The sequence below is a fragment of the Cnephaeus nilssonii genome (assembly GCF_951640355.1).
Source record: "Cnephaeus nilssonii genome assembly, chromosome: 12".
Taxonomy (NCBI): domain Eukaryota; kingdom Metazoa; phylum Chordata; class Mammalia; order Chiroptera; family Vespertilionidae; genus Cnephaeus; species Cnephaeus nilssonii.
The window spans coordinates 66415078-66427543 of NC_137083.1; positions in this window are offsets into that span (position 1 = coordinate 66415078).

A 12466-nucleotide genomic window follows, 5' to 3' on the forward strand; every position below is an offset into this window, starting at 1 on the left:
GGCAGGCTGTCCAGCAACTGGTGCCGGGAGCGGCTGCGATAGCCTTTTAAGAGGGTGATGCAGGCCCTGACAATGCGGCGGGGGTGAAGGCATGGGCTGTTTTAAGCATCAGACGTCAGCTAGACATTTGAACACAAAGAATGTCACATCAGTGGTGGACGGAGGTCTCAGAACCAGTGGGGATTATGCACACACTGGCCAGGGACAGATTTAGCTGCGCCTGATAGCTCCCGAGGACAGGCAGAGAGGCTTCCGATAGGGAGAGACACAGTTTTTCACTTTGTATGCAAACAACAGGGGGATACAAGTTCAGGTTGAAGTGACCGGCTACCACCACCGTGGCCATGAAAAGCGTCCTTTTAATTTGAGGGGTGGAGAAGTTAGTTATTCAGCTTCTCCTAAAAACACAGTGATGGGAACAGACAGCTACGCTCACAGAGCACTTTAGATGTTTTATGGCATTTTGTAGTTTACAAAGCACTTTAATACAGTTTTCCTGATCACAACAAGTCCTGTGAGACGGCGAACAGTGTCCTCCTTTACAGATTTTGGCAACCAAGGCTCTGAGAGATGAAGTGACAGATTGGGAGTCAGCCAGCCAGACTGCGAAGTGGCCTTCTCCGCGGCGCAAAATGGCTCCCCTCTCCTCAGCCCTGAGGGTTAGGAAACACCTAGGTTTGCAAATAAAACTTGGAAAAGACAAACAATAATACTGGGGAGGATTTGTTAAGAACTGACACTGTGCCAGCCTAGTGCTAAGGGTTGTATATAGTTCATCTCATTGATTCTACGGTTCTGTAAGGTAAATATTATTCCCACATTTTACTAATATGGACTCAGAGAAGTCAAGTAACTAGCCCAGGGCCACAGAGCTAGAATTTGCACTCATATTTGTGTCTGGACTAAAAATGGAAGAGAAGCTAATTTGAAATTATATATATATATATATGCTCATATTCTTATGAATGTGATAAAATATATAGCTCATGAGACTTTGTAAATGTATCATTTTAGCACAGAGATAGATAAAAATCGGTTAAAATGTATATGCATTGAAATATACATTTATGAATACATGTATAATATGTGATATTTTGTTTGTGTATTCAGCAGCTGGTGAATATATAAAATATTTGGATTGTTTCCAGGTTTGGGTTATTATAAATAATGCTGCTGTAAGAACATTTATATGCAAGTGTTTATGTGGCCATGTGTTTTCATTTCTCTTGGGTAAATAGGAATTGTTGAGTTATATGGTAAATTTACATTTAACTGACAAACTATTTTCCCAAATGGCTGCACCAATTTACATTTTCATCAGCAATTGAAGAGAGTTCAAATTTCCCCATATCCTAATTTGCTATTGCTTTTTTTTTTCTGATTATAGCCATTTCAAGAGAATGAAATGGTATCTCATTATAGTTTTAACTTTCATTCCTCTAAAGTTAATGATGTTGAGAATCATTTCATGTGTCCATTGTCTCTCTTATGTCTTCTTTGGTAAAATAATTATTCAGATTTTGTGCTCATTTTAAAAATAAGTTGTGTCTTATTGGGACATATATTTTCCATATACTCTGGACTTTGTCAGAGATATGATTTGAAGATCATTTCTCCCATTCTTTGGCTTGTCTATTGGTGTCTTTTGAAGAGCAAATGTTTTTAATTTTGATTAACTTCAATTTATCAAATTTTTCTCGTATTGCTTGAGTTTTTGGTGTCATAAGAAATCACTTCCTAGCTCAATGTCAGAGAGAATTACTCCTATTTTCTTCTAAGAGTTTTATAGTGTTAGGTTATTATATTTAGGTTTGTTATCCATTTTGACTTAATATTTGCATATGTGTAAGATAAGAGTCTAAATTCATCTTCTTGCATGCAAATACCCAATTGTCTTAGCACTTAAAAAAAAGACTATTCAATTGCATTGGTGCCTTTGTGGAAAATTGCTTGTCCACAAATGTAAGGGTTTCTTTCTGGACTTTTAAATCTGATCTATGAATCTGTGTGTATTTTCTATGCTAATACCACATGTATAGCTCTGTTGTACGTAGTGAAATTGCAAGTGTAGGTACTCCAACTTTTTTCTTTTGCAAAAATATTTTAACTATTATTATCTTAACTCATTGTGGTATACTGCCTCCAAAAATAGCTACAACTCTTTTCAATGATTCTAATGAGAGAGATGACTATGAAATTAGAAATGATGAGTTCATTGGATTTTTTATGGCCTGAGCATATGCTTTTGTGTAGCTTCAGTGGTAACACATCTTTTCTTATGTGAAAATGGTTTGGTTTTTGGAAAGGACAGCAAATCATTATAGCCAAGTGGGGGAAGAAGATTAGTTATTCACAAGTATAATGACATTTTAGGTAAAATAATGAATTATGATTAAAACTATAGTAAAACCTTTGTATGATTTTTTTAAAAAGCACAAGAAGCAAATACATGAAAATAAAAACACACAAGTTTATTTCTTCAACAATTATGTATTGGCCCATATGATATGTGCAAAGTTGAGAGTATGTAATTTGTGTACAAAAAAATAGTGGAATTGCATTTTACTTTCCTTTCTGTCTCTCTTCCTTGTTTTTAATTTTTCGGCAACACTTTAATGTTGTTTTTATTTGACAATGTATTAAACACACACTGCATGTCGGATTCTACTTTAGGTGCTGGAATCAATGCGGTGAAGAAAACCAACAGCATCCCTTCCTTCACGGAGCTTGCATTCTAGTTCGGGGAGACAGACAGCATGCAAATGACCCAGTAACTACAGAACATGTCAGACAGAGGCTCCATGGACAGAAACGGTGAAGGGCAAGAGGGAAGAAAGGAGACTGTGGGAATAATATTCCAAGTAGGAAAGATCTCTGTAATAACGCGAAGTTGAGCATAGACCTAGAAAAGTAAGGGCTTGATGTGTGCAGATTATAATGCTACACATTTAATGTGATTATAAAATAACTAGAGGCCCGGTGCACGAAATTCGTGCACGGAGGGGGGTTGTCCCTCAGCCCAGCCTGTACCCTCTTCAATCTGGGACCCCTCAAGGGATGTCCGACTGCGCGTTTAGGCCCGATCCCTGGGATCGGGCCTAAACGGGCATTCGGACATCCCTCTCACAATCCAGGACTGCTGGCTCCCAACTGCTTGCCTGCCTGCCTACCTGATTGCCCCTAACCACTTCTGCCTGCCAGCCTGATCACCCCCTAACCACTCCACTGCCAGCCTGGTTGATGCTTAACTGCTCCCCTGCCAGCCTGTTTGCCCCCAACTTCCCTCCTCTGCCAGTCTGGTCACCCCTAACTGCCCTCTCCTGCAGGGTTGATCACCTCCAACTGCCCTCCCTTGCAGGCCTGGTCCTTCTCAACTGCCCTCCCTTGCAGGCCGGGTGCCTCCCAACTGCCCTCTCCTGCTGGCCATCTTGTGGTGGCCATGTTGTGTCCACATGGGGGCAGGATCTTTGACCACATGGGGGCAGCTATATTGTGTGTTGCAGTGATGATCAATCTGCATATTACTCTTTTATTAGATAGGATAGAGGCCTGGTACAGGGGTGGGGGCCAGCTGGTTTGCCCTGAAGGGTGTCCCTGATCAGAGTGGGGTTCCCTTGGGGCATGGGGCGGCCTGAGCGAGGGGCCTGTGGTGGTTTGCAGGCAGGCCATGCCCCCTGGCAACCCAAGCAGAGGCCCTGGTATCTGGAATTTATTTTCCTTCTACAAATGAAACTTTGTAGCCTGGAGCAGAGCCAAGCCTGGGGCTCCCTCCGAGGCCCGCGCAGCCATTTGTGTTGGGGTTATAATTGAAACTTTGTTGCCTTAAGCGGGTGGGCCTGGCCAGGGTGTGCGGAAAGCTTTGCTTCCCCTGTTGCCGGCGGCAACCCTGGCCTGCTCTCTCAAGCTCCATTCTGCCGCCATTTGTTTGAATTTGTTTACCTTCTATAATTGAAACTTTGTAGCTTGAGTGGAGGCTTAGGCCTGCAACGGCTATGGAAAGCTTGGCTTCCTCTGTTACCTAGGAAACCTTGCTCTCTGTGGCTGGAGCCATCTTGGTTTGGGTTAATTTGCATACTCGCTCTGATTGGATGGTGGGTGTGGCTTGTGGGTGTGTCGGAGGTATGGTCAATTTGCATATTTGTCTATTATTAGATAGGATTACTCAGATATCCTTGGAATCACAGATGATCAGAACTCAAAGGCACTTTCAAATACATGGATCCTGTCTTTATCACTTCTGTTCAGTGGTCACCTAGCCTTTGCTTGAACACTTTCAGTGGAAATTTTACATTACCAAAAATTCATTCCATTGTTGGATGGCTCAGTCATTACAAAATTCTTATTTCTATCATGTTGTAAACTGATCTCTTGAAAAACCAGCCTAAAAATTTTAGTTTTCTCACTGGAACAACCCAGAATAAATAGTCTCATGTGAGCTTCTTCTCACAAATCTTGGGTGGCTCATGAGTGACTGTGAAAATGACTCCAAAGGAGGAGACATTAAAGTGTTTGCTCTGTGGCAGCATCACTGGGGAAAAAATGGCCTCTCGGGGACACTACTTTAAGACAATATCCATTTAGATATCCTAATACATATGTTAAAATCACTCGGATTATGATAATAATCGCAACTCATTGGGATCTTAATTCACTGGATCCCCCTTTAAATATTCTCCACAAACTTTAAGTCCATTGAATATAATTCTGCTGAGTGACAAAACATCACCACCTAGCCCTGGCTATAGTTATGTATAATGAATAATTTAGATTTTCTTGCAACCTTGTCTATATTAAGAGGGGGAAACAATCAAATCATATTTCTAGCATCACCAGCATTTTCTATTTTGGGATTTTCATTTGAGCACATTGTGGTGTCTTTATTTAAAATATATTTTTATTGATTTCAGAGAGGAAGGGACAGGGAGAGAGATAGAAACATCAATAATGAGAGAGAATCATTGATTGGCTGCCTCCAACATGCCCCCTACTGGGGATCGAGCCCTCAACTGGGGCATATGCCCTGACCAGGAATCAAACAGTGATCTCCTGGTTCACAGGTCAATGCTCAACCACTGAGCAACACCGGCTTGGCAAGCACATTGTGTTTTTGAGAAGAATTGCTTTTAGAGTCAATGATACTATAAGCCTTTTCAAGATTAGCATCGTTTGTTAAAAAAAAAAAATCTTTATTGTGGGGAGAATTATTTTCATGGTTCCTGATTGGCAATCAGATACACACTGCTTCCCAGTATATTGTCCAGTTCCCTTTTTAGTGAAAACAGTTTCTTCTTTCCCCCTTTATTTTCTTTGGTTTCCTCTTGAAAATGCTATTATTTGTTTATTAAGCACATGTTTGCCAAGTACCTGCTGTGTGGGCAGGTACTGTGCTGGGAGCTAGGGTTACACACAGAAAAATGGAAATTGATCTGGCCCTGCTCTCAGGAGTTCATCCTCCAGGGAGAAGGCAGACAACTGAGGGCAGCAGAGTGCAGTGAGGGCTCCGCCAAGGACAGCAGGAGGAGCGGGGTGGAGTGCAGATGCAGAAGCAACGTGCCGCCTGGGAGCGGGAGTCGGCGAAGGCTCAGAGGTTGATAAAGAGCTTTCCACGCAGACAGAGGCCTCTGAGCAAACCACAGGAGGATGACAGCATTATTCGGTGTAGGGGTGGGAGTATGTGGAGATGGCCAGAATGGTACAGCTGTTTCTTGTGCTATATCACACAGTGCTTTGGTAACTTGACCCCTTCTCCCCCCATCATTTCTCTCTCCCTTCCTCCTCCTCCTCCTCCTCCTCCTCCTCCTCCTCCTCCTCCTCTTCCTCCTCCTCCTTCTTCTTCTTCTTCTTCTTCTTCTTCTTCTTCTTCTTCTTCTTCTTCTTCTTCTTCTTCTCTCTCTCTCTCTCTCTCTCTCTCTCTCTCTCTCTCTCAACAGCACCATATCATGCCTGCACATGGTAGATGCATATAGATGTTGAACATTTTTTATTTGAAGGGCTATGTCAAGGAGTTTGGACTTCATTATCATCGACTGTTAAGTGGAAATCTCTAACATTATCCCATAGCCAGCCTTCATAGTCATAGTTTGCCTTCTTTAATGTAGGCAACTGTTGATCCTGGCAAGTGTTGGGAGAATGCCGGAGGTTCAACAAGACTAAAACTCATCAGCACCTCCAAAAATCAGCAGTGCCAGCCCGGCCAGCGGATCTGGTATTTCCATAAGTAGCATTGATAGGCAGCGATTGGAGACCTTCTAATGCCACTTGTACTGGCTGCAGCCTAGCACTCTGTATGCAGGAGACTCCCACTGCCTAATGAGTTGCTTAGCGTGTTGCTTACGTCCTTTTGGTTATTAATGTTAGAAGTATTGGGAGGCCCTACCAATCGATTCTTTCTTTTCTTTAATAACCCTCACATTACAAGAAGAGTTTGGCAATTTCTGGAATTGTTCATATTGCAAAATGTTTATATCAGCATTCCTATTTATAACACAGAGCAGTTAAATGAATGTATTCTATGCATACATTTAATAAAAGTCTCACTTCCCCTGGTCCTCTGCTTTATTCTGCATTACACCCCTGTCACTCGCAGATTTAATGCGTGTCATTTCAATAACTGAAAGGACCCCAAAGGTCCAAGATTTCCAATTGCATGTCATTTTACTGAGCTAAAGTTAGTATCCTCGACCTTAAGATGTTTCATGAAAACACTTAGAAAATCTCCACCTGGCTGTCTCCCTGGCACTAAAACTCAACCTGCTTCAAACCAGTAACACCATTCCCCTCTTTCTTCTCCCCCCGCCCCCCTACCCCCAACCCTGGCTGCCGCGTTTCTGAGAATGGTACCCCTCCTCCACCCTCGTGCGGGAGCCTGTGTGTTACCTTTGGCGCCTGCTCTCATCTACGTTGTCATCTTGTCATCGTCACTCGCAGGCTCTTGAATCCCATTTCACGTCTCAGCTGGAGCCTAAGCTGCGGTCCTTTTCTCCAATGACTGCAGCACGGCCTCCGTTGCGGTGTGGCCGGGCGCTCTCCATTCCCCACATACAGCCAGAGCACCCCTGGCAAACACGCATCTCAGCGGGTCCTTCTCTGCCTAAAACCCTCAACTGGCTCCCATTTGCTTCAGGCAGAATCTCGAACCCTGGACCTTCCAGGATCCGGACCTGCTCACCTCTCCAGCCTCAACATGGGTCACTTCCAACAAGTCTCACACTGGGTTTTTGATCTCCACACTCGCTCCATCCCCAAGCCATTGCGCGTGCTCCCCGCTTTGCCTCCCGCCCTAGGTCTTCAGCAACAGGCTCATGGGGAGACTTTTCCTGATTCCAGGGACCAGCTCCGTTCTCCCAGCTCCCACAGAGCTCCATTCCCTGGCAGCATCCCACTGGGGGAAAGGGCCGTGTCTGCCACCCACTGTCCCCAGGGCCTGGGGTAGTTACTAGATGTCCAGGAATTAGGTTTTTAAAAAAGTCCAAATCAGATCAATGGCAGTGTAGACAGGGGTAGATCTAGTTCTTATAGAGTATGAAGTTTGTATGGTGTTGAGGGTCTCTCTAATAATAATAATAATAATAATAATAATAATAATAATATAATCCTATATAATAAAAGGGTAATATGCAAATTGACCCTAAAGGCAGAACTACCAGAAAGACTGCTCGACCAGTCACTATGAGGCACAACGGCCACCACCTCTTGGTCTCTTTCCCCGGCCAGCAGGCTCCAATCACTGGATGGCAAATGGGGAACCAGGGATGGGTGGGTGGGGGGGGGGGGGGCGGGGCCAGCTGCGGGTAGCTGGGGAAGATGGCCCTGACCACAGGCCAGGTCTAGGGACTGTACCTGTGCACAAATTTCATGTGCCCGGCCTCTAGTTTATAAATAAAAAGTTAGTTAAGAGAGAAGGTTAAAATATAATAAAATCAGGACAAATGACAAAGTCTGAGGGGATTTGAGCTCTTCCTAAAATCTTAACCTTTTGCACTCAGATGTCGAGTGTGACTCGACACGGTTAGCATTAGAATAAAGGAATCGAGAAAAAAAGCAAGCGAGTGCAAAGGGTTAAGCAGGTTCCAGAAATGCTTATAGAGAAATGCTATTCATTATAACATTGAAGCCCCCCACGTACACACCACTATTCCTGGGAACCCCGACACTCACAGGGACATGGCCACTATAGGCTCATATCTCAGGATGCCGTTTTTGTTCATTTCATGAATGCCTTTCTTATTTAAACTGTCCCCAATTTGCTGATGAAGAAACATGGAAAGCATGTGCTATAGTTTCATTTGCAAAGGAAATTCTCTTATGCTCACAAATAAAAAACAAACAAACTGGAAATTGGACACACCGAGTCACCAAAAACAAACCAAACCTGGGAATTCTCTTATTCTCACAAATGTCAAGGCTGTCACCTTCCGTGTACCTCTGCCTTTTTTTTTTTCCAGGCTTATATAATCACTCTCACTGTACAGATGCGAGATTGCTTCCTGGACTAGATCTAACACGTTTCCCACTTACACAGGAGGATTGAGTTTTCAGCATTTCCTACCACGGTCTGTCATGAGGCTGCTGAACCAAAGTGATGAATGACCCCTAAGGAAGTTAAGCTCCCGACTTCCCTCAGTCTGTCCCCTGGAGCTGCTCAGCTCGATGGAGAGAGGCTCCCGGGGGAATGTCAGGCTAAGGTCAGGCTCTGGACGCACAACAACCAAACAGGCCCCAGGGATCAGCTGAGAACTGGCAACACCCTTATCAAGTCTTCACTCCCAGGCTTGGCAGCCAAGCTAATCTCCCAGCTATGCCAGCTTGTGGTGGAGTGAGCATGAGTCAAATTTAAAATTATTAGAGCTATTTATAACAATATCTTGCAATTGTATAATATTTACAGTTTACAAAATGCCTTTACATACGTGCCAAGCAGTCTAACATAGTAACCTGGTCTCCATTTAATCACTGTGGAGCCCTGGCCGGGTGGCTCAGTTGGTTGGGTGTCGTCTTGTATACCAAAAGGTTTCGGGTTCAAGTCCCAGTCGGAACACCTACCTAGGTTGCAGGTTTCATCCCCAGGGTGAGTTCGGGAGACAAGGGATTGATGTTTTTCACATTGGTGATTCTCTCTCTTTCCATCCCTGTCTCTCTCTCTTCCTCTCTCTCTCTCTCCCTTCTTCTAAAATCAGTAAAAACATATCCCTGGGTGAGGATTAAAAAAACTATGTACAGCCACCACTTACAGTTTGTGAGGCAGCACGTGGTATAATCAACACTATTACTTCCATTTTTCAAAGGGCAAAGATGGGTTTTGAGGTTCTGAGAGGTTAAAAAAATCTCTAAGTATACCCGGCTAGTAAGTGGTAGAGTCATGTCATAGGTCCAATCACTTCTCATGCTGAGAATTGCTGCTTTGTCATTTCAAAACGTGCCAAAGTGAAAAACAGACAGAAAAATCAGACATTGTTAACCCAGCATCCGATGCTTTCCATATGTATAGTAGATTCGATTATCCTTTGTTGAACTAATTCAAAAACATAAAAATAAGTCCCATGCAAGCAAAGAGAAAGATAAACTATGTTAAAACTGTAAACAACAAAAACAAAAATGGGGGAGGAGGGGATTTCCAGAAAAAGCAACAACAACAGAAATGAAGAAAGAACAGCTGACTTTCATCCATCAGGCCTTTCATCCTGTGCTGCAGACCATCAATACGGAGTTCCACTCATGCCACGGGCAGATTTGAGATATATCATACGAAATTCTAACCATGAAAGTTTTACTTGGGGTGTGTGGAAGGTCTGTTTATTCATTTCAGCAACGAGCTTCCTGTAACCCTGCGTGTTGATAGCAGGGTCTTGTAGCGATTTGCTCACTGTGGTGTTAGATGGGTCTTTTCACTGGGAGGGCTCCCCGCCGCAGGTTCAGGACAACCGGCCCTTTAGCAAACTCCCAGTCCTGCGGGAAGTGCTCACTTAAAGGGCAGCAAAGCTGAGCGCCTGCTGTGAAGAGGGGCTGGAAAGGTAACTTCAGTAGCAAAGTACAGGAATATGGGGACTCGGTGCTTCCAATAGTGGGACAGTTAGTGCCTGAGAGCTGGTATCTTGTTGCTGAGCCTTTTCATTTGCAATTTTATCCTGAAAATCTAAGACACTGTCTTTTCACAGAGACTCCCAGTTCCTCACTGACCTTTCCGTCCATAGTTCCCCGGTGCTCTTGAGATCCATGACCTTGTGACCATTTGCCTTCTCTGGTTTCCCCGGGCTCTCACTTCTGAATGCTGTGCCCCCACTCTTCTTGTTGTCCTTTCTCCTGCACCCCAGGGAATCCGAGCTAGAAGTCAAGGGTGTCACTGAAGACCCGTCCCACCGGTAACACGATGCCTTGCCAATTCATGCCCTGACTAGGATAGGAAACATTCACTTCTAGCTCTCAATCTGTATGTTTTTGTGTGTTTGTCAATAATAATAACACAAATAACAATGTGGGGAAGTCCTACCACCCCCAATATGAAAATGTCCGTTCAGCCGAGCAGATGGCATTTGTCTGGGTTGAAAGCCAGTAAGACTGGGGAAAGCGGCAAGCATTGTGCTGCCCTTGAACACTTCTCATCATCTGCTTCTCACCGTCTTATCAGCAGAGCAAAACGAATAATCATGTGCTGCCAGCACAGGAACAAGTGCTTTCCTCTGAGCCAGATGCTTTCATTGTTCAGTTGGGCCACCTCGGCGAGGGTGTAACCATGGCATCACCTGTCAGGGAGAGACATACCCCTTCTATTCTCTTTTAAGCGATTTATTCAGATGCGATTTACATCCCCTAAAATTCGCCCACTTGAAGTGTAAAGTCCAATGATTTTTTTTTTTTCAGTAAAATTTCCAAGTTGTGCAACCATCATTCCAACCCAATTTTACAACATTTGCAGTCAACCTTTGCTCCAACCCCCCAGCCCCAGGGGACCACAAATCTGGAATCGTACACTACTCGGCATTTGCGTGTGGCTTCTTTCCCTTCACCTAATGTTTTTGAGGCCCATCCATGTCGTAGCGTGTTGCTGAGTGTTGTTTTGTTGTATAGTTATGCCATATTGTGTTTCTGTAATTGCCAGTTGATGGACATTTGGATTGTTTCCACTTTTAGGCTTTTATGAACAACGCCCTCCTAATCTGAACTAAAAGTGTTGGGGTGGAAAGAGGTCAGGATTTATAGTCAGGAGACACAGGTTGAGTCCTAGCTTAGTTAACTGAACGATTGATTTCCTTATCCACAGAGTACAGGTAACTAATCCCTCCCCTGCCCTGCTCCCAAAGTAGTTGTAAGAGTCAAATGAGATGATGTACGTATGTGGAATGCCTGTGAACTATCAAACACAGGACAAATGAAAGGCATTGTTATTGAAGTGGTTTTTCCAGAATGTATTCAAGTGAGCTAGATGTTTCTCAAGATTCTTTCCACATTCATAGATCAAATAATCAAGCTTTTGATTGATAGGAAATATTTACTCATTTTCTTCTATAGGGTTGGGGTTCTCACCGTATTTACCTAGCTAAAGCTTGTTATTTAGAAAGGCTTTAATATGATTCTACCTCTCTTAAACTTACTTGCATTCTAAACCTTACTTTTGATTGTCAAATAAAAGGCTTTGTTTGAAGAGAGGGTCTTCAGAAATCCTAGAATCACGGTGTAGGATGTCAGACACAGTGAAGTTCAGGTTTAATCAGGGCATCCTCCAACCCACAGATTCAATTTAGTCTCTTGGGTACCTCAGGTGATTGTGAAGGGCAGGCCCCCAATGAAGGGTCTGGAGTCAGAGTTAAGACCACGCCAAGGGGCTTCCAGTGAGTCAAACCGAAGCAAACGTTACCATTGTCCAGTGAAAGGTGATTAAAGTTGTCACTTCATTGAAACAGTATTAAACTAGATCTCTAGGAATATTCAGACATTCATCCATACAGATCGTTGACCACTGAATGTCTTGCCTAGTTCTTTGACTTCCACAAAGCATAAAAAATGGCTTCCTTGGGAAGCCAGAGCAGACTTGGCCTCACACAGAAAGAAGCTGATACTGGCATCTCACACCCACTCAACCCCAAGTAAGTATCACATCGAGCGCCTTCCACACCTTCTACCTTATCCAGCACTATGGGCTGCTTCCCAGAAGTTTTATCTTAAATCTCACTGGGAGATCTGGGATGCAAGAATTCCAAAGCAAGGGAAATGGCCATTCCCAGTTTACTGGCATCTGAAGCACAGAATGTTAGTAGCAGTCAAATGCCTCTGGTGGCATCACTGGCCAGCCCAACATTAGAACTCAGGCACTCCCAGTGCCCAGATTCAAATTACTAGGCTGTCTCTTTCCAAAAACAGCAAATCCCCAGACATCTCTAGCACTCCCTGAAGTTACAAAACAGAGGCCACCAAGGTCAAATAAGTCTATTCCTTCCACACATCTCCCGTGAGAAGCCTTTTCTTCCCTTTT